Source organism: Mytilus galloprovincialis, chromosome 2 (assembly GCF_965363235.1).
Source record: "Mytilus galloprovincialis chromosome 2, xbMytGall1.hap1.1, whole genome shotgun sequence".
In the NCBI taxonomy this organism is placed as follows: domain Eukaryota; kingdom Metazoa; phylum Mollusca; class Bivalvia; order Mytilida; family Mytilidae; genus Mytilus; species Mytilus galloprovincialis.
This window is the reverse complement of record NC_134839.1, coordinates 106694515-106719561: the sequence shown is the minus strand read 5'-3', so window position 1 is coordinate 106719561 and position 25047 is coordinate 106694515. Positions and strand designations below refer to the sequence as shown.

General features: G+C 30.7%; 1 protein-coding gene across 5 annotated transcripts in view; it reads right to left on the bottom strand.

Annotated features, from left to right (window-relative positions):
• The window catches only part of LOC143065286 (polypeptide N-acetylgalactosaminyltransferase 5-like), a 73499-nt gene extending 49823 nt beyond the window's left edge, over positions 1-23676 (bottom strand). For 4 of the 5 annotated variants that reach the window (XM_076238769.1, XM_076238775.1, XM_076238776.1 and 1 more), the window contains exons 1-4: positions 23604-23676; positions 15313-15416; positions 8651-8722; positions 4263-4469 (exon numbers count right to left, since the gene is read on the bottom strand). The gene's annotated coding sequence lies outside the window, so the exon portion shown is untranslated. The remainder of the gene's footprint in view (positions 1-4262; positions 4470-8650; positions 8723-15312; positions 15417-23603) is intronic. The other variant, XM_076238770.1, reaches the window with a different exon arrangement.
• Between the last annotated feature and the right edge of the window lie 1371 nt (positions 23677-25047).

Sequence of the window (25047 nt, the reverse complement as noted above, 5' to 3'; positions counted from 1 at the left end):
TTATCTTCATCACTGATTTGGAAACCATATATTTTCCTTCATTAGGGAAAACTCATAGTAGACAGCTAAATAATAAGGTATAATTAACCCAAGTCAAAGCAATTTCTCAACCAAAAGAAAATAGAATTTGTCTGATATGAAAGACAAATCGACAAGGTTTTTACAATCTTTTTATCCACCGGTATTGTCTATAGGATAACAAATCATCCCGTGCTACATGTCACAGAAAGCTGTAGATTTTCTGCACTGAATTGTGGGAGATTTTAGATGACAATAAACCATTATTGAATTTCCATGTAAATTTATCTGCATCTTCTTGATGAAATTTCATAGAACTGTTCAATATTATGTAATCTGAATGACTATGTATAATATGTGACTTCAAAGGAAAGCCTAAATTTAAGTTCATTTGTTATAACAACAGTATAATGGGACAGAATTAAGTTTAATGAAAAGGTGAATGCTATACAATTACACAATTTTTCTTTAGAACATATTGAAAAAGGGATAAATCTAAAAACATGTATTGGTACTTATGTATGATTATACTATTTCAGAATTCTTATACATGTACATGGTGTAGAAGTTGAAATAGAGGCTCATATATGCATTATATTGACTTTATTGTTATTTTGAGATGAAAACAGCAATGAAAGCACTGTTCCATTGCTTTTTGGGTTTTTTGCATGTACTGATTTTGTGTCATGAATGTATATTATATCCTTTGTTTTCTGCTATATGTCCAAATCTATCAATAAACAGACAAGTCAGTTGGTCATCAGTGATAATTCTAAAAGTAGAAAACGGAAATTTTAACTCATTAAAATGAGAAAAATGCAATATGGGCTTCTGGCTCTGTCTTACATCTATGTTCTATATATAACGGGTAACATTTTGGTTTTTAACAGGTAATCCAGATATAATGAAAATTAGAAACAATGTGATGTTTTATTAGAAAGAAAAATGTAACAATACTTTTTATTTCTGCTTATAATATTCTTAAACAAGGAGAATTAACTTTAGAAGAGGGAAGAACGATACCAGAGAGACAGTCAAACTCATAGATCAAAAAACAAATTGTAATCTTACTTTATTGCTAGATTTACAATAATAAATGCATGAACATGCTAAATTCTGAATTTTTTAAAACTTTTGATACCAATCCTTTGGAGATAAAGCAAATCATAAGCTTATTTCGACTGGCTTAGCTGCATATGAACATATTTCTGATAGCAATATAACATATAGTCATGGCCCCTTTGGGCATGGCAACAGAAAAGTCAAGTGTGATGAAAACACAAACATGAACACATTAAGTTAAATAAATTCCTTTATTAGTGCCTATTGGGATAATCTCTTTTATAAGGTCATGACAACAAATTTCGTTATAAATTGTTTTAACAAAAATCTGCACAATCTATAGCAAATCCAAAGCGTAATCCAAATTTAACAAAACTTTTGGCCAATTTAGAGTCCACATAATGAAGTCGATGGAATAGAGTGACGTAAATAATTGTTAAACAAAAAAGATGATAGCAATATAGCCTCTTCTCTAAGAATTGGGTATAATATATTCATAAATAAAATGTCCTTTTTGTTTGACATTACTATGTTCATTAAAAACTTTTAGAGAAAATAGTAAATCCTTTTAAAGTATATTTCCAATAAGGTACAGCTGTTCCAGTAGAGCTCAATAAATCAACTCGATTTATATGATGATAGTTTTCCTTATTAACTGATCGAAGAGATTTCATTCATTCTTTGGCGACAGCTGACATTAACCAACATTAATTTCTAAAGTTTTATAGATCCTTTTCCTAGATCTATCCTAATTGTCTCGTATTTAGTCGCACACACACACACCTTCATGTTTTCATTAGTTTTTAAAATAAAAAATTGCTCAAGAAGAGAAATCTCAGAAAAATTATATCAAACACTGAAGAAAAACCTATGGGTGATACAGCAACCCAACAAAACAATACAAATTATTGTAGTATGTGTTTTATGAATAGGCTATTTTGGAAAAAATCTGATGATTTTAACATGTAAAGAAAACATAAAAGTTGTGTGTGCTCCATTTTACATCTTTTGTTTGTTCTAACTTGACTGAGTATCATAATGCAGTAGGAAATCTAGTGACAAAATGGATAATCTACCTCATCAAAATATTTATCTTTAGTTTTAACAGACACAACTTTCAACTAGTTGTATTCACAAAAGACAATATTTATATATGTATTAAAAGCTAGTTCATGTGACATTAGAGCAAAACAGTGTACTCAAAAACTGAGATATGAAAAAAAGATATATGTTTTGGAAAATTATAACATGCTAAGGACTATATGATCATTTCTTATACAATTAGCTTGATAGATAATAATCATTAAACAGTGTATTTACATGTTTCGTTCTAATAAGACCGTTTAACAAATAACTTCTTTAAAATATACTGCTTACAAAATCTATTAGAATCATTTTGCAAAGTGCTAGGGGCCATTTTAAAGTTTCACTTAGACAAGAGTTTTTTTTTTTGCCCTGTGTTGATGGCCTCACTATGACTTTGAGATGAAGCAGCAATAAAACCCCTGTTCCATTGCTTTTTGTGTGTATTTTGCTATGCATGTACTGATTTTGTGTGATGAATAGATATCTCTTATCATTTGTTTTTCTACTATTGTTGTTTAGAAATTAATTTTTATAAGTATCTTCAACAGCATTGTTTTACTATTGATTTTCTGAACTTTTTCATAAAAAGGGTGACTTTTCAATTGTTCTTGTATCATCAGTTAAGCCACAGAATGTCCTACACTAGAGTATATAGCCCTTGTATCATCAGTTAAGCCACAGAATGTCCTACACTAGAGTATGTAGCCCTTGTATCATCAGTTAAGCCACAGAATGTCCTACACTAGAGTATGTATTGAAAAATTATATACTCCCCATTCAAAAGTCAGTATCATATTGTAGTCTACTATAATTTATGATGAAAAAACATCTTTTAATCTGTCATTTCAATAACAAGAATATATTTCATGTTATATTTAGTGAGAAAAAAACAAATTCTATAGCTGACCTGCAACTTATGGAACACCACTGAAATTCTAAGTCTGATGTCCTCTATAACCTTGTTTAAAGCACACCTTTCAACTGATAAGGGCCCAAGTTAGAAACGTCATCATGCTTTCTATAAGTTGATATATTGTTACCCTTTTCGCTCTGTTTGCCAGTGATTTTTAGATAACATTGTATTATTACTAAATTCTATTTTCAGTAAGGCTAAATTTGTCTTATATTTCTACAAGATATCTAACACACAAACATAAATGATAATATATATAAATATGCATATATACTGAATATTACATCATTCCTGACTTGAGGACAATAAAGAAACAAATGTTTACTGTTGAATTCTGTATATATTTACCATTAGAAGTTTTTTTGTTTTTAGTGTACTTGGTTTGATGTGTCATTGATGAATACGTCACGTCTCCTTCTGTTCAAACATATTTCTATTTATAAGATATTATTTCGATATTCAAAAAATTTGTACTTTTCAATGCATGAAATATCTGTAATGTGACGGTACCCAAATTGCACCTATTTTGACAGTTTTTTTAACTATGTTTTTTTATGATCAAGACAACAATTTCCATTTAGTGTTTATATTGTAGCCCTATCCTTCTTTATTATATAAGTACACAAATTTGATTTTCAATCCATATGGAATCATAGAAAAATTGGTCTGAACTAACCTCCAAACCATCAATGATTGCATCCATGCTTAAATTCGCATCGTCAAAAGTCGAGTAACAGAGCTTTTGTTTAATTTTTTCAAATATTTTGAACAATTGGATATTTGTCCATGCTTACTCTTCATTATTTAAGAAATGAATACTTGAAACATATTGTATTTGCTTATTTTAAAAAGATGACGTTTTGATGACGTCGCATGTCGACGTTATGGTACATTTTGCTTTTTCAGTAAACACTTCATCTGTTGATAAATACTGTGAACATTATGCGTATATATCTAAATATTTTTACCTATGTTGAAAGACATAAAAATACAAATTGTTTAGTCTCTAGGAAATCTTGTAAGATTCCCGCTGCCATTTTTGCTAAATAGATGCAATTTGGGTACTCAGTGCAATCTGGGTACCGTTACGTTATATATATATACATATAATTTGGTAAAATGTTAAAGTTTTAATTTATGAAAATAAAAATTAAGTGTAAAACAGAATATATATTTTACATACCAATATACATAAAATGATTCCTTTAATCAAATAGTGTTAAACAAATATGACTTCTAACCTGGTATTGTGCCACATCACCACTAAGTCCTGTTTGAGATAGGCCCACACTTATCTTCTATAGACATACCACTAATGTCGAGGTGACGTTTAAGATTACTATAGCCAGGTGAGATAACGAACTGTTTACCTGGTCTGATTGAATTCTACCTGTAATTTATTAATTGATAATGATTGTAACTGATTTTTTCCCCTTATATCTGATAAGAAGTGTAAGGAAATACAACAAGGATATGAAGTATATATAAATAATATTGATTCTTTTACAAGTGTATTTCATGTCCCACAGAACCAAAAAAGATAAAACATGTATATATCTACTTTAACATTAGAAATAGGACATACAACATCATATTCCTACTTTTGACATTCTGGTATTGTTTTAACCCTTGTTAACAATCAGTCTATTACCAAAACTTCATGTAAGACTGTGTACACTAAAACCACTCACCTACTGAAATATATATTCTATTTAAAAAGTTCTAGGTTAAATCAATCTATCAATGCACATGTACTTTGTAGTTTGAATTTTCATACAAAATACCAGTACAGAATTAATCTATCTAAAATGTTATTTCAGAGATACTGAACAAAACTTAAACCTGAGCACTGGAGTGTAAGAATGGGGTCACAACCTTATTAACAAAATATATGTAGATGAATTTAAATTTACTGTAACAAATCATATACACAATGTATTCAACTTCCAATGGAATTATAAGTTACTGAGATATAAATAAAAAGGGTAAAAAACAAAGATATGTCTTTCTTTTTAAAATTTTTATAGTAAAATGCAAATGTTGAAAATTAAAATGGTAATATTTAAACATGTTAACTATTCAAGTATTCAATCAATGAACCATGACTGAAGGTGTAGGACCAAATAACCTGGAAATGAGAAATGCCAATGCTTATAAAAGTGCATACCAAATACCATTGACTTATTATAAGTGGTTCCTTTCCAATTAACCTTAATACAAACTTTAATTAGTAAAATATTCAAAAAGTTTTTAAAATGGACCTAGAACATAGGGCAGTCAAATAATTATACACATGCATACCAAATATCATTGACCTACCGCTAATGGCTTTCCTTAAAATGACCTTGGATGGGAAGTTGTCTCATTGGCACTTATACAGCATCTTTTTATATATATTAACAAAAGTTTACAGCAGAATGCATTGAGTGTGTAGGTAAAGGTATAATCATTGATTAGCTTGCTTGCTAGCTGAACCGTGAAGTTATTATTAATTTAGGTAAACTACTCTCCTTTTGGAGTATTCTAGTCCAAACAGACAGATAGGTTGGTTATCTGTCGGACTAGTCTACTCTTAAAACAGAGGGAAGTTTACCTAACCTAATAATGACTTCACAGTTCAGCTATCAAGCAAGCTAACCAAAGATATTACCTTTATATATTATCAACACACTCAATGCATAATGCTGTAAAAGTATATAGACTTCGGAGACGGATTTAGGGGGGCCCCCCCTTTTTGGAAAAAAAATTGGTTGCTTGTATAGGGAATCACTGAAGCGTGACTGGAGCGGGCCCCTCTTAGGTCAGTCAGTGGGCCCCCGCTTATGAAAATTTCTGGATCCGCCACTGGACTTACTAAAGAAAGGGCCCGTAATATCTGTATATCTTCACTTTTCCTTGAATGATCCGGAGAGAAAGTGCTGCCCTTTTAAAAATATACTCTTAGGAACATTTATTTACCAGCAGAACAACATTAAATTCATCCTCTTTTGACCTTGGATAAACTAGACAGATCCACACACAGATTGTTTTCATTTCCCATGGAAAAATATTCAATGATTAATTTGTCTTCACAAATCTAAACACGACATCTTTATCAACAAAGAATGCATGGTGTCTTTAATAAATAGTTTCATTAGAATTGTTTTCATTTAAATATGTGCTAACTGACTTTACATCTCCTTAGCACTATACATACATTCTTCATCATTTATTAATTCAGGTTTATTCTAGAAAATATACCACTTTAAGTCATATAGAATACGTCACACTATAAGACTTTGTTAATTACTGTTAGATATGTACTGATTAGTACTTTAGGCTGGGCGAACATGATTTATTTATTAGTTGTGATTGGCTTTGAACTATCTTACAGTAACTATGAGAACTCTTAGATCTGTACTTTTGTCTTTATGTTGTTTTGTGCTAATCCCATAAATTGAGCCATTTCCAAAATTGTTATTTTACACTTATGCTCTTATTTTGTTACATGACTGTTCCAAAATAATAGGAATGATTGCTTGGTCACATACATGTTTAACTCTGCTGAATTCTATATAAGCCTAGTTTCAAAATATCATTTAATTGTTGTTGATGGTTGCTGTCTGTCATATTTTTTTTGTTTTTGTTGGTCCTTGGTTTTTTCATTTGAATTGTTTTACATTTTGTCATGTTCTGGTGCCTTTATCCCTCTTTAAATAAAGAATTATTATTAATATCATTTATAGCTGACTATATGGTATGGGTTTTGCTCATTGTTGAATGTTGTATGGTGATCCTTAGTTACTCCCCTTCATTTGGTCTCTGGTGGATTGTTGTCACATTGGCAATCATATCACAACTCCTTATTTTATGGCAATCATATCACAACTCCTTATTTTATGGCAATCATACCACATCTCCTTATTTTATGGCAATCATACCACATCTCCTTATTTTATAGTAATCATACCACATCTCCTTATTTTATGGCAATCATACCACATCTCCTTATTTTATGGTAATCATACCACATCTCCTTATTTTATGGCAATCATACTAATCTCCTTATTTTTTGGCAATCATACTAATCTCCTTATTTTATGGCAATCATACCACATCTGCTTATTTTATAGCAATCATACCACATCTCTTTATTTTATAGCAATCATACCACATCTCCTTATTTTATAGCAATCATACCACATCTCTTTATTTTATAGCAATCATACCACATCTCCTTATTTTATAGTAATCATACCACATCTCCTTATTTTATGGCAATCATACCACATCTCCTTATTTTATGGTAATCATACCACATCTCCTTATTTTATGGCAATCATACCACATCTCCTTATTTTATGGCAATCATACCACATCTCCTTATTTTATAGCAATCATACCACATCTCCTTATTTTATAGTAATCATACCACATCTCCTTATTTTATGGCAATCATACCACAACTCCTTATTTTATGGCAATCATATCACAACTCCTTATTTTATGGCAATCATACCACATCTCCTTATTTTATGGCAATCATACCACATCTCCTTATTTTATAGTAATCATACCACATCTCCTTATTTTATGGCAATCATACCACATCTCCTTATTTTATGGTAATCATACCACATCTCCTTATTTTATGGCAATCATACTAATCTCCTTATTTTATGGCAATCATACTAATCTCCTTATTTTATGGCAATCATACCACATCTGCTTATTTTATAGCAATCATACCACATCTCTTTATTTTATAGCAATCATACCACATCTCCTTATTTTATAGCAATCATACCACATCTCTTTATTTTATAGCAATCATACCACATCTCCTTATTTTATGGCAGTCATACCACATCTCCTTATTTTATGGCAATCATACCACATCTCCTTATTTTATGGCAATCATACCACATCTCCTTATTTTATACCAATGGGATAATTAATATTAATGTGATAATGGCATAACAAATTTAAAAAATAATTAATTTTTTTACCAGCATTAATATTTATGAATATCTGTTCAATTTTTTCAACAGGAAACTGTAGTTTATAAAGTTTTACATAATTTTTAAACACTTACCTTTCAATAACAATGTTAAGATAAATGCATGGTTTGTACCTACACGGGTACATAGTTACATTCTCATTTACATTCTTTGTCGTTTCAAAGATATATATTGTTTTTGAAATTCACAGATGTTTACTTGAAATTTTGACATAAAGTTTCTGTTATCAACTTGTAAGACAATTAACGTTTAAATCATTTGCTGTTGTATATAAATAGATTTTTCCCCCAGATAAAGTGTGTGACCTTCTTTGGTACTTGGTATGATATTGCTTTCCCTTATTTTGTGAGCTTGATCTGAAGCAGTCATTTGTGTCATAGAGTACCAGTAGGATCTTTTTTATCAAATAATATATTTTTCAAAAAATTAATTTTTACTAGTTGTAGTACTGAATATTCTCTTGTGGAAAATCTCCCATTACCTCCAAATGCTAACTTTGAGTTCAAATGCATTATGCCTATCATATTCCTATATACTGATCCTGATATGTTAACACTATAGACAAACTTACGGTTAATCCTGGTCTTCCTAACAGTTCCAAGAACAAAATTGTGACATATCTTTCCTTAAATACTTCTAATATCTGAAATGAGACAGTTAGTAACATGATAATAAATTCTACATGTAGGTTTGATATAACCATTTCAATAAAATAGTTCTTTAAGCTTATGAAGACATCTTATATCCTGCCTACTCTCTTTTATAGTAACAATGAAATACTATCCCCAATTGGAAATGCACACATAAAATCTGATACAAATAGCCTAAATAATATCCATACAAGAATTTGGTGGCAGAAAAGACATACTAAAGGAAGATTCTGCTTTTTTCATTTATGGTGTGATCACCCTGAGGTAAATTAAACAATTTCTGATCTTCTCAATATACACTCACATACAGGCATATGAGATAAGAATTCAGTTCTTGTCAAATCAATTTTAGAATAAAGTATATAGTGACCTAGCACTATTAAGCTGTTTTAATTTAAGCTTTGATAGGTAAAAAACCTTTGCATCTACCCTGGGCAGTTAACTTCTTCAACAGAATACACATAAACATCATCATATTATCCCATAGAGCACTGCCGACGACATTCAATTCACAGTTTTTTCTGATCTCATTCTAAAAATGCTATCATCATTCCCATATGGTTTTTGACATAACATTGTCCTAATTTAAGTTGACCATGAATGATATGGGTAGAATAAAACCACACGAACATAATAATCTTCATCTAATATTCCTAATTTAAGTTTTTCATGACATAAACAATTAACTCTATTACTGTGTTTGGCTGTATTTCAATAATAAACAAGGGAATTGGATATAGTGGTTTATTTGGTTCCCAATACACAACCATAATCATCCCTAAATGATAACAAAGCAATATTTTACTGAAATTATCACTTTGATGTGATGACACTAATATAATGAAGCTATCTCTTACAGGATTCAAGTCTTTATTTAAATAACAAATTCCCATAATTCTAATATTGATTGAGTTTGTTCTTTTCTGCCATAGATATTTATTTCTTGGCCTCATATTACAATGTCAGTCTTTGATATAACTATAGCAATAGGCTTTTGATCTATTACAGTTTTTGTCTTCCCCACAGTTTCATCAAGTAAATATAACATCTATTGTAACAGAGTAGACGAGTAGGACTTGGATGGATTTTTGTCAATATTACTGCACTTATCATTATAGACAAAATAAGATGGTAAAAGCTGGATTAAAACAAGTCTTATGTAACTAGCTGCAATCTGAAATCTACTTCTACCATCTTAATCATTGGTAAATCATCAAACATAATTCCAAAAGGACTCACAACTCTATTACAGAAATCACATTTGAATGCAGTTGATTCACTGAAAGATTCTTTGAAATCTTCATTTAACAGTTTTTTTTCCTCATTTGTGCCTGAGCTTAAACACATGGCAAAGTGAAGGTAAAGCTCTTTAAAAAATAAGATGTGGTATGATTGCAATGAGACAACTAAACCCCTGAGCCAAAATGATGTGGATGTTAGAGTCTAAATGTCATTCTAGATCCCTCAACAATGAGAAAAACCCATACATTATAGCTGTAAAAGGTTCCAAGATGACTATACTAGTATGTGTAACAATTCAAACGAGAAATTGAATTTAAAATATATGTGACAAACCTGAACAAACAACAACCCTGTCAGAATATAGGTTTAGAAATTACACTGGAAAAAATAAATGAGTGACATGTCTAATTTTTGTATAGTTGTAATGCCAGGTTGCTGTCTCATTGACATTTATATTACATCTGCTTTCATTCATAGTGTTTTTTCATTAAGACCAAGCATGTTTTTTATTCCAATCAATAGACAACTTGATTTTTATTTAACAAATCAGACAATTTATTTCACTCTATCTTGCTTTGGACATTTTGTTTATACTGCCATTAATTTAATCCTTAATAAAAGTGAAATGATTTATTGAAGTTCTGATCAGACTTGTAGACTACACTTCTATTGTTCAAGTCACAACTTTACCCAATAGATTTCCTATAAATCTTATAATTTGTCCAGAAACTGATGAAATATCATTTGATTTACCAGTATTATGGTACTTTAAGTTTGGTGTTATTAAAATGAGTGGCATATTTATTACTAAATATGGGAAATACAGCATTTATAAGATTAAAGTTTCATGAAAAGAACAAAAGCCACTCATGAAATTGATTAAACCTTACAGAAAGATTAAATACTTTTTTCTTAACTTTTGTTTGAATAACAGGATATGTTAAGGCATATATCAAAGAGCCAGCAACTCAAATGCATAAACAGGAAGTAAAAAACCAGGATGTGAGCATGCATCACATGGTATCACATATTGGTACCAACTTTCAGGAGGCTCGTGATTTGTAGTTCCTGCAGAAATGACAAAAATTGCATATGTGTTCCTTATGTGTACATAAAAATAAGTTGTCTGTAAACAGGTACTTAAGAATTAACTATGAAAATGCATCAATCATTATATCATGTTTACAGGAAGTCAGAGAAGTTTCACTTTAGGCCAAATATGGCCTTGATTTTCAACTATATCATACAATTTCAAAATGGTCATAACTTAATGGATCTATTTCAAAAGTCTTACTTCTTTGGTACAATTAACCTCTACATAAAGAGTAAATATTTGGCTCCAATATCAGCACATTTTGAATATGTTGTCAAAATACTATGATTTTGTTTTTAGACCTAAAAGCTTGAGGAAATCCTTGGCCGCAACCTTAGGATCCAAAATGTTCTGTAACCAAGAGTTGCCAATGGTGATATTGAATCCCTAGTGACACAAACATTTTCTGGACCTTGGGTCTTCAGGCCAAAGTAAAAAAAAAAGCAAAAAATTGTTAAAATAATAACCACAAATTAATTAACTAGGTTGACATGCAGACTTCGACAATAAACAGGTATCTATGTAATGTGACATGTTCTAAATCTAAATTGAGACCGTCAAAACAAAAATATCCTGTCAGAGGCCAGACACAATAAAAACTTCTTGATCACCATGTTTATTTGATAGTCCTTGTGTATCCTGAAAGGTTAAGCTATTAGTTAGTTCCCTGCCATTATATGTTTTACCAATTACTTTTTGCGAAAGGCTTCTCAATTACTTGTCGTGACAATCAGCTGGATTTCCTTACGTCTATGTTATGTAGGGATTTAAGTAAATTAAATTTGTTAAGAAGAGAGAATATGCTCATTACAGAAGCTTGTACTGTCAGGAACAGATCATATTACCTTACTTATTTGTAATTTAAAACCTATACATAGATGTTTAAAACAAAAGGCATAAACCACACTAAAACTATAAATCAAATGAAAATAGTTGGCAATTCAGTTAATATTTCTTTCTATTGAATATTTCTGTGAATTCTACATTTATATACAAAAAAGACTTTAATCCTCTAATGTTGTCAAGTAAATCTGATTAAATTAATAGAAAATGTCCTCGACTGGAAAATTGAATTTGTATTTTGTAACAGTGAACAAAGAAAATTAGATCAATTCCAAATGGCATTATCCTTTGTACATATTAGGTCATATAAAACACATGTCTAACTAGTCCTATAAATCTCTCTCTTCTACCTACTTTTCACAAAAAAACTATCATTTCTGTCAAATTCTAAATTCGAGTTTTAGCGATTCAAACTTCAATCTATTATGGGCATCCAATTTATTCAGCATATGTTTTTTCTTTCCTGAAAGGCATACTTTAATTAATATAGAGGATGCAAATGATTTAAAGAATAATTTCTGCACATTAAATTATAAACTCTCATCTTAAATGTTGTCAAGATGGACCTCAAAGGATTGGCAACTTATGTTTAATGTGCACATAGCTATTAAATAAAAAAATATAATTAAACTCCTATATATAGTTGAGTTTTAACATTGGATTTTCAGTGCAGAATATGAAAGCAAGATATACATGAACAAACATTTTTTTCCAAACCACTAAATCCAGATCTAGACAAAAAAAGTTTTGCATTATTAACTGACCTTACCTAACATCTATAAATATAACCTTAAGCTAAAACTCAAAGTAGTCATGTTGTAAAGTATGTTGAAAATTATGTAAATAAAGCTGTTATTAAAATAAAATAAAATAAAAAACTCACATTTTACAATCTCCAAGACTGAAAACTGTTTTAAAGTCCACTGGTCTAGACGTCTTTAATTTTATTTTAAAATTTAAAAAAAAATTTTTTTAAACTGATAACTTTTTATTGATGGTTCAATGGAGGAGGACTGCTGTTCTGCATAAAACAAACGCATGAAGACAGTTATTGCTTTAAGGTTTTTAATTAAATGTGAATTGAATCTGTATCATTTTGTCATTTAAATTCTACATATTAATTTATGTTAATTTCATTAATTACTTTAAAAAAAATAGATGTACATGAATCTGTTTTTCAAATCAATCTACTGAAAATAAAAAGCATCAATAAATCTTGACAACTGAATACAGTACTTGATTTTTTCAGGTACCAAATACCAGTGTAATCAAGAAATACAAGTTCTAAAGGATAAGTTTATAGAAATGACCACTTCTGTTTCCAGAAATCAAAACTAAAACTAAAATTGTCGAACTGAATTAAATTGAGACTGACCTGATGAAGTGACCTTATGACTGACTTTATATAACTAAACAGAAGTTTGAAAGATGTTAAGATTATGTGACAAATGTCCTAAGGATTACATGTTCCTGTAGATCGTTCTAGATAGTTCTGATAGAGACATCAAACCCATGTCTCCCTTAAAGATATACATATATACTAGGTATATGTAGTATTCCTATTTAATCTAAATTTTTAGATTATCACATTAGTCCCTAGACTTTATATATCAATTCCTTTTAAAGTTTTGATAATGAACTGTTTCAACAGTATCTAAACATATCCCTTTCCAAATTTGGCAGTAAAATGCTTCTTCCAAATTTTCAAGATTTAAGACAACAAAACATCACTGAATAGAGCTTACAAAAATCTACAAAAAGACAGCTGACAATAGTTATGTTTTGTCTCTGTGTTATTTATATGGTGTAAGGCACATGTTAAAATTTGAATGACAACATACAACACTATTAACATGTAAACTATGAAAGTCAGTTTTTGATTAACCACATTAATTGTAATCTTATTTTATCATAACCTTATAACTTCATCTAGTTACTTAATTTTTATGATTTGTGTCTTATACATGTACTCTATTATATAACTTCACACTTTTCATCCTGAAAAATAAAATGATTACAAAAAATAATGATGAAATTAAATGGAACATTACTGAGGGGGCAAGGCCAAATAAAAATGTACAAATTGTAATACAACAGCCTTCAAACATTCAAGGACTAACATCACTTTCCACTTAAAGTTTTTTTGTTATATACTTCATATAATGACACATTTTGTCAAATAAATATTTTGAATGCATTAATTAATGGTTGGAATTTAACTTACAATGTGTTGAATTGTCCGAAGACAGAAGTATATTGTTTATTGGGTCATAAGTTGTCCTTCAGTTGTTTTTCGTTTTCTTTTGATGTTAACATGCATGAAAAATATGAACAAAATAAACGATATATTCAGTCAAAATATGATTCTTGTGTTTATATTTACAGAAAGAAAAATACTTCACAACAACTAAATTTTAAATAATATTTTTAAAAATTGTGACAATTATTTTTTTTATTGGTACTGTACCATGTTGAAATAATTCTGTCAGAAATTGAAAAAAATAAGTCTCTTTTACTTTCTGAAATTGTTCAAACTAGATGTACATTTGTACAACCATTGAAAATCTGTAAACATATCCAATCATTATATAGATTTTCTTATTGGACTCTAAAAAAACCCCAAAAAAAACATATCAATTCTGTGCCAATAGACAACTTTAAAGTTCGATGCATTTCCGTCAAAAACTCTGGTTTTAGTGAACGTCATATGTGCGTTTAGGGGCGTCGTCACTTCCATTCCAATGTTGAGGAAGTGGTGGAAAACTATAATTCTATATTGTACGAATTATTCAGCAAATTGAATTCTCAAAATTAACAATCAGCATTGCTGTCATTAGGGAATGGTCATTAAGTACCTACAGAACAACCATTATTTGTAGTTTATCCTGCACAATGACGATCACTAAGACGCTTGATGAACGTAAATAGTGCAGGGATACAGACGATCCCCTCTATCTGGTAAATGATGTCATAAAGGCACGTATATTTGACGAGTTTTTTCCGGTGATGGATGAACTCGAAAGTGGTCTATTATTAATGAAAAACTATTTAAAAAGACTGTTAAACAATTTCTAGCTCTGTAAACAAGTATTAACATGCTGCATTAAGGACCATCATTCTCATCCAAGATTTCTTTGATTAAGTTTGCTGTGACAACATAGAACTGTATCAACTGTCCCAAAAAAAATCACAGCTTCTAAAACATAATTATGTTGTTATATTTATGTCAAATTGTCATTTTCACATAGATAAGTTAAATTTTCAGCACCCTTTTGAACTCCAATTTCCATCATTCCTTAAATAATAGTAACATTGATAATCGTCATCTATGTCTAAGTAAATCTCCTTTTTCCTTTAAGATAATTTGTCTCCTTGTAATTGATAATAACTGTATAATTTTCTTACCTTTTCTGACTTGGTCCGAGTTTTCCATTCCTGTTACACTTTGATTCCTCTGATATAAAATAAGTAATTTTCAGCACTGTAACGGTCTAAAATGATTCCCCAAACTACAATAAAAGTATGTTACAATGTGAGCCGGAGCTTAAATCAATACCTAGACAAGCCTTCAATCTCATCTTCTAATTCAATATCTTTCGTGGTATTTTTTTCTTCTAAAGAAACAGTTAAATGTAATTGGTAGGAGAAATTGAAAGTTATACAAGAAAGTTAGAGAGAAGGATGATGATTGAGTTAACAATGTCAGCTTAAACAATCTACGACTGTGTTCTTTGTCGTAATGTTTGTCTACTTTTTTATTTTACAAGTTTTCATTTGTTTTTTATTGGTTTATTTGTATATAACTATTTGTTTTCTATGTAAATATTAATGAAACATTACATTTCAGGGTATTCAGAAAATTGTTTTTCAACAACAAACAATATTACATAAATATGGTAAAACTTACCGTTGGGAATGTAATAGAATAAACCATCGGGAATGTAACCAAGTTATCAATGTCTGAATGGCTGATTGTTTACAATACAACGTTCAACCATACCATAAAATGTATAAAATGATAATTTCCCTAGTTACAAAATTTGTTTTGATGTTTCACCCTTCCATTAAAGTTTTATTTACAAGTTGCTTTAATACATAACAGTAAGCAATTATTCAGTGAATTATTTTTGATCATTAACATGCAGTTATCATACAGTTAACCTTAGCCTCTGAATCATATTGCTTCCCTTGTGTAGTTACAGACAAAATAAAGATGTCAAACTACAAAGACCACAGCTATAGACCATCAGACAGGCTTTATTCAAATTGTTGGGAGACTAAAACTTATAGATTTAACTATTGATTTCTAAAAGTATGCAGAAGAAATTTCTTGACAAATTTTGTGTTTGGAATTGTACCTAATAATGATGGTTTGTATTTACTTTATAAGTGGGGAATAATATCATAAAATACTTACATGTGAATCACATGATTGGCATTCAGATTTGCATTTGTACTTAATTTTTAATGATTAACCATTTTAGACTCTGGCCAATTTAGAGCTTGAAATATGTGACTTTTATTGATAACCATATGTTGACCACTAGATGTGTTTCAGTTTTTTATTATTACAGAGCTGTCTTACTGATCACATACCTTTTATTAATGATCTATTTATCTATGAAGACAAAATCCATATTTAAAGAAAAAAAGGTGTATTGCTAAAACAAGGGATAGAAGGTCAAAGCAGACAATAAAACCCACAAGTAGTTAATATACCATGAAAAGGAAACAACAAAATTCTACAGGAAAAACCAAGATTGAGAAAAATGAAATTCTCCAACAGTTAAAAGGAACCAGGTGATTCAAAAGTGTCAGAAGTTTCTGCTCCCCCATGTTGTTGATGGTTTGGATAAATATCCAGTCATATATTATATAAGTCACATTCATTGATGCCACATTCTGGAAATAGACTTCAGAAGTTGAATATCATCTATGGTAAATTATGGCACAGTCATTCTAGTTAATGGTCAAGGAAATCATGATGATGACTGGTCAAACTTTTCAAGGGATAATAGTTACCTCAATTTTCCCCTTCACAAACCCTTGGTTTTCTAATTATCCTATAATCAATAACCTTCAAGCAAGAAAACAATGACAGGAAACAAAAACCTAAGTCCCAAGCTCCAATATGGTATCAACCACTAGATATACGGTATGTATCTATATGCAGGTGATGTAGGAATGCTGCTTCATAGAAAGATCACAAAGGGTAAAACTGGATTCCTTTTTTTTTTGTTGCAAAATTTTTCTTGACCAACTCATACTGTCAACTAACTATATATAACTCAAGATATGGAGCATCTAAACTGCATATGTAGTAACTAATTTTACAAGTTCAATGGGATGATCAAATCCACATAGTCACCAAACTCTGAACTATTCAGTGAAAGGACATGCCCATTAGAGCTGATTGTGAACTCAGATCACTCACCTATAAATAATTTCTCAGGTTCGATTAGAGGAATAGCCATTTTTTTTCCTTCAGTTTTCATTTCCAAAATTGATATCTGATTAAAATACATGTCCTATGTCCACTTTGCTTATAAGTTTTTAGTAACTATTACATCATCCATATAGATTCTTGCCTTAATCTGTTGAAGGTATGCATCTGTAGGACAACACCAGATGCTCCAGAAAGGTCTTTAAAACAGAAAGTAAAACAGAGCCCTGTCAAATCTTTTGAGGCTCCAAAGGTCTTTTAAACAGAAAGTAAAACAGAGCCCTCTCAGATCTTTTGAGGCTCCAAAGGTCTTTAAAACAGAAAATAAAACAGAGCCCTGTCAGATATTTTGAGGCTCCAAAGGTCTTTTAAACAGAAAGTAAAACGGAGCCCTGTCAGATCTTTTGAGGCTCCAAAGGTCTTTTAAACAGAAAGTAAAACAGAGCCCTGTCAGATCTTTTGAGGCTCCAAAGGTCTTTTAAACAGAAACTAAAACAGAGCCCTGTCAGATCTTTTGAGGCTCTAAAGGTCTTTAAAACAGAAAATAAAACAGAGCCCTGTCAGATCTTTTGAGGCTCCAAAGGTCTTTTAAACAGAAAGTAAAACAGAGCCCTGTCAGATCTTTTCAGGCTCCAAAGGTCTTTTAAACAGAAAATAAAACAGAGCCCTCTCAGATCTTTTGAGGCTCCAAAGGTCTTTTAAACAGAAAGTAAAACAGAGCCCTGTCAGATCTTTTGAGGCTCCAAAGGTCTTTAAAACAGAAAGTAAAACAGAGCCCTGTCAGATCTTTAGAGGCAAAGTGTAAACACAGGATGTATGTAAATATCTCATTAAAATCAGCTGTTAGTTTTAGCTATGATATTCTCAACCTTAGAGAAGTGTAGCTTATCACAACATTGGATTTTGATAAGATTGAAAAAAATATCTATAAAAAATTACCACTTCTTCATGACCACAATTTGAGGAAAAGCAAATTTGGCAGAATTAGGACTTGAAATTCACAAGTGTCACACTGCTAACAAATGACAAAACAATCAATGTTTGTTTCCATTACGATGTTTTATAGTTAGCTTGGAAATCTATTCTCTCTAGTAAGTCGATGATTTTATTAGATTTCTACAGATTTATTACTTTTAAAATCACATTCATTATTTGAACAATCAGACTTGTAATTGCTTCCTCAGTAAAACTAGCAACTAATATGTCTTCCCAAAGATATTACACAAAAATCAAATTTCAAATGACATATGACATTATAAAACGAAAATTAACTTTTCATTAGAACTTGTTTCTTTTAGAAGATGTCATTACTTTGTTGTATTAGATGAAATTCAAATAAAGGAGAGGATTATTATTACCTTGCTGCTCATATAAATAAAAAGATATTAAACGTAAACTGCAATAAAAACAATAGCCAAAAGACACAAAAAATAAAAACAACACAAAGATATATATATAACATGTATAACGAAACAACAGATATGATTAAAATAAAATATTGATAATTCATTTTTTTTTGTGCATGGTTGAGGCTATAATACTTTCCAGAAAGAAATAAAACTTTAACATTAAGTTAGACATGAATCTGATTATATACTGTAATAAAGCTATCAACACTGTCTACAATAAAGTCTATCAGAGAGAATTTTGATCATTGAAATCTACATATTTTATGTTGTAATGAAAGTTTATATATTTAATTTGTAGAGAGATCACTATTCTGGATCATCTGATATCTATGGTGTAATGTGAAGACATATAGAGGTGTGTCATCACCATTCTGGAACACCTGATATCTATGGTGAAATGTTAAGAAATATAGAGAGCTTCAGGTGTGTCATCACTATTCTGGAACACATGATTTCTATGGTGTAATGTAAAGACATATAGAGAGCTTTAGGTGTGTCAACACTATTCCTGGAACATATGATATCTATGGTGAAATGTTAAGACATATAGAGAGCTTGAGATGTGTCATCACTATTCTGGAACACATGATATTTATGGTGTAATGTTAAGACATACAGAGAGCTTGAGGTGTGTCATCACTATTCTGGAACATCTGATATCTATAATGTAATGTAAAGACATGTAGAGAGCTTGAGGTGTGTCATCACTATTGTGGAACACCTGATATTAATGATGTAATGTAAAAACATGTAGATAAGTGTGTCATCACCATTCTGGAACACCTAATATCTATGATGTAATGTAAAGACATATAGAGAGCTTGAGGTGTGTCATCACAATTCTGGATCACCTCATATCTATGGTGAAATATAAAGACATATAGAGGTGTGTGGCATCACCATACTGGAACACCCGATATATTTGGTGTAATGTTAAGACATATAGAGAGCTTGAGGTGTGTCATCACAATTCTGGATCACTTGATATCTATGGTGAAATATAAAGACATATAGAGGTGTGTGGCATCACCATACTGGAACATCTGATATCTATGGTGAAATGTTAAGACATATAGAGAGCTTGAGGTGTGTCATCACAATTCTGGATCACCTGATATATATGGTGAAATATAAAGACATATAGAGGTGTGTGGCATCCCCATACTGGAACACCTGATATATATGGTGTAATGTTAAGACATATATAGAGAGCTTGATGTGTGTCATCACAATTCTGGATCACCTGATATCTATTGTGAAATATAAAGACATATAGAGGTGTGTGGCATCACCATACTGGAACATCTGATATCTATAGTGAAATGTTAAGACATATAGAGAGCTTGAGGTGTGTCAACACTATTCTGGATCACTTGATATCTATGGTGTAATGTAAAGACATGTAGAGAGGTCTGTCATCACTATTCTGGAACACCTGATATCTATGATGAAATTTGAAGACATATAGAGGAGTGTGTCAACACAATGCTGGATCACCTGATATCTATGGTGTAATGTAAAGACATATAGAGAGGTGTGTCAACACTATTCTGAATCACCTGATATCTATGGTGTAATGTAAAGACATGTAGAGAGCTTAAGGTGTGTCATCACTATTCTGGAACACCTGATATCTATGGTGTAATGTAAAGAGTCACTATTCTGGATCACCTGATATCTATGGTGTAATGTAAAGACATGTAGATAGATGTGACATCATCATTCTGTAGTAACTGATTTCTATGGTGAAATGTAAAGACATGGAGAGAGGTTGTGTGTCATCACCATTCTGTAACACATGATATCTATGGTGAAATGTTAAGACATATAGAGAGCTTGAGGTGTGTCATCACTATTCTGGATCACCTGATATCTATGGTGAAATGTTAAGACATATAGAGAGCTTGAGGTGTGTCATCACTATTCTTGATCACCTGATATCTATGGTGAAATGTTAAGACATATAGAGAGCTTGAGGTGTGTCATCACAATTCTGGATCATCTGATATCTATGGTGAAATGTAAAGATATGTAGAGGAGTGTGTCATCACAATTCTGAATCACCTGATATCTATGGTGAAATGTGAAGACATGTAGAGAGGTGTGACATCATCATTCTGTAGCATCTGATATCTATGGTGTAATTTAAAGACCTGTAGATAGGTGTGTCATCACCATTCTATAGTAACTGATATCTACAGTGAAATGTAAAGACATGTAGATAGATGTGACATCATCATTCTGTAGTAACTGATATCTATGGTGAAATGTAAAGACATGTAGAGAGGTGTGACATCATCATTCTGTAGCATCTGATATCTATGGTGAAATGTAAAGACATGTAGATAGGTGTGTCATCATTATTCTGTAGCATCTGATATCTATGGTGAAATGTAAAGACATGTAGATAGGTGTGTCATCATCATTCTGTAGCATGTGATATCTATGGTGTAATGTAAAGACATGTAGATAGGTGTGTCATCATTATTCTGTAGCATCTGATATCTATGGTGAAATGTAAAGACATGTAGAGAGGTGTGACATCATCATTCTGTAGCATCTGATATCTATGGTGTAATGTAAAGACATGTAGATAGGTGTGTCATCATTATTCTGTAGCATCTGATATCTATGGTGTAATGTAAAGACATGTAGATAGGTGTGTCATCATTATTCTGTAGCATCTGATATCTATGGTGTAATGTAAAGACATGTAGAGAGGTGTGTCATCATCATTCTGTAGCATCTGATATCTATGGTGAAATGTAAAGACATGTAGAGAGGTGTGACATCATCATTCTGTAGCACCTGATATCTATGGTGAAATGTAAAGACATGTAGATAGGTGTGACATCATCATTCTGTAGCATCTGATATCTAGTAGAGAAGTTTGTTATCACTGTTCTGTAGCACCTAATGTGAAGGGTGAAATTTTAGTCAAATATGGGCTTTTTTTTAGCCGATTACGTGGATTTGGTGTTAATCATTGTTGAAAGCCTTTAAGACATTTAGAAGGCTATGTCATCACAAATCTGAAACATTCTGAATGTATAAAGACATCATTCTGAATGTATAAAGACATCATTCGTAAATATAGCTCAACATGCAGACTTTTTATACGTTCAGGTATTTCACATCCAATTTTTTATGGAAATATTCTTTATAAAGCACAAAGGTGTCAGTATTCACCTCATAAACTTACAAAACCTTTGAATAGACTTATTAAGAAGGGATATAATTACGATACTGTTGTCAAGTCATTAAAGATTGCATATTTTGGCGTTAATATTGAGTCACTGATAAGGTCTTTGCGTCGGAACTAAACACATTTATTCTAAAAACAGTTGTTGGCATGACACGGGTTATGTTCTTCTCATATATGTTATGATGGTATGATACTAAACCCCTTACGGGAAGGATTGTGCCTGATGTTCATATGATGAAATCATAATCTTTCAGTCAGTTTAATTGAAGTCTGGAGCTGGCATGTCAGTTAACTGCTAGTAGTCTGTTTTTATTTATGTATTATTGTCATTTTGTTTATTTTCTTTGGTTACATCTTCTGACATCAGACTCGGACTTCTCTTAAACTGAATTTTAATGTGCGTATTGTTATGCTTTTACTTTTCTACACTGGTTAGAGGTATAGGGGGAGGGTTGAGATCTCACAAACATGTTTAACCCCGCCGCATTTTTTGCGCCTGTCCCAAGTCAGGAGCCTCTGGCCTTTGTTAGTCTTGTATTATTTAAATTTTAGTTTCTTGTGTACAATTTGGAAATTAGTATGGCGTTCATTATCACAGAACTAGTATATATTTGTTTAGGGGCCAGCTGAAGGACGCCTCCGGGTGCGGGAATTTCTCGCTACATTGAAGACCTGTTGGTGACCTTCTGCTGTTGTGTTTTTTTATTTTGGTCGGGTTGTTGTCTCTTTGACACATTCCCCATTTCCATTCTCAATTTTATTGTATAGGAATTTTTAGAAAGAATCTCTTGAAAATGAAATTATCATTGTTTTACCTTCTTTAATAAAATTGTTTTACCTTAGTTTCAATTTAATCCTATGATACCAAAAATCTCCTGAACTGGACTGTTTCTCTATTCCAATCAACTATCAAATCATGTATGGTTAATACCTCACACAAACTAAATACACAACTCTTCATGTGTCACTTGTAGATTTTTTGTAGAATAAATACCTAAATATTTTCTATTATGCAGAAAATACTTTAATTGTCAATTTTCTGGTAAGTTTATGACCATAAAAGTCAACTTCTACGAACAAGTAATGTAGAAGTAATGTAGCACTTAGTATCCATCTATATATAAATGTGAGTGAAATATTTCTCTATTTTTTCAGTATTCATAACATCCAGATATGTCTAATAACTATTGTTAAATATATTTATGATCAGTCAATGGGACAATACAAAGTCTCTAGATTCCAATAAAATTATTCTTCACATGACCACATCCTCTAGAGTAAAAACCAAATGTTTGACATTGAATAACATTATGAATGTACTCTTGTACTCTGGAGAAATAAATCTGTACTCAATAGTCCAGATGACACATTTTTTCTATGGCCTATATATTTAAAAAAATATTCAAAATTAAAGATTTGAATTTTTTGTTGAACACATAAACTTAATATTTTAAGCATATAATATTAAACAACATTTTCTTCTGGTGTTTCAATTTTAACTATAAGCTTTTTTAACTATTTAAAAGCTTTCTTTAAAAATAATAATTTACATTACTTTAAAAAAAATTGACATCTTTCAGTATGTGTCCTTCACATTTAAGTTTTTAAATTCATAAACTAAGCAGCTTGAATCTGTTACCTGGTATCTCTTTCAGTAAATTTTACAACCTATCTACAGAATCTGAATGGCAACGGATCATTGGCTGTTATTCCTATTTACAAGATAAATGTATCATATTTTTTCCTAAAGCAACATATTTCAATTATTTAAAAGTTTTCTTCAATTACTTTTCCAATGTTATCATGCGGCATTAAACAAAAACCCATCTGTTCATTAGTAAACAGAGGAATAAGAAGTAAACAATCAGATGTGTTCTACTACTATGTTACAAATCTTCAATTATTATTGCAGTTATGGTTTCTATCTTGCTTAGTTGATCATTGGTGCTTGGTGGATGGTCCCTTTTATAGTTTTCTGGGAATATTATAGTCCCAATAGATTCCAATAAAAAAAAATTAAAAAAATCAAAGTGATTGAAATCACTCATGGAAAGATTAGAAGAGTAGTTTGTATTATTTCTTATTAAGGTATGGTGGGGAAAATGAACATTAATAAAGCACTACTGCTGAAAATTGCATTAACAGCAGGTCAGAAGGAAACATGATTTTCCAGTATGAGGATAGAATGAGCTCAAATTAAATAATATGGGTCTCTTAATTTGCACAATTTTATTTAAACTGCAGTTTATATCTTATTGAAATAATGTTGCCTGTTCTGAACAGTTATGTTTCAAAAAAACAAAAAATCAAAAATTCTACTAGTAAATTTTACCAACTATCCTTGTAAGACTTAAGTGTCAACAAAAATAATCTAAAATGTTATTTTGGGGCATTTTGCAAGCTTAAACTGAGGTTATATGACATTGAAAATTCAAAGTTGTAGAGTGCCTTTTGATTAATTTTTAAAGTGCTTTTCAACACAGGGCATTGAAAATGTACTTTTCAACGTAAACAAATTAAAAAAACTTATTTTATTGAAATGTAGATTCGTTCTTGAATGCAAAAATATATATTCACTTCTAATAAAAATTCAAATGACTAAAATAGTCATAATGATTGATGGGGAATAAACTAATAAACAATGGTCTGTTCAAATTAAAAGTTTTAAAATTTTAAAACTGTTTCAAGCCAATTCCTGATAAAAAAAAAAAAGTGAACTAGTCTAAATTGTTGATTAATTACAGAAGATTATTGGAAATCTATCAATTAAATTATAGGCCTTACTTGAATACCTTTTATATATTCATATTCATATTTATATTCATATTTCATTTTTTTTAAAGATCTTGTTAATCCATTAATCATTTATCTTTCAGATATAATTTACAGAATCACTTTATGTTATGTAGATCAAAAGTAATTGGCAATAAATAAATCTATCATCCTTATATATATATAGTTGATGTTTAGAGGAGTTGTATATACATTATGTACACAGCCATGTATCACCATCATTGATGGCGATCCGATGGATACATCTGTTGTAGGGTTGTCACTGACTCAGACATAACTATCAAACATCT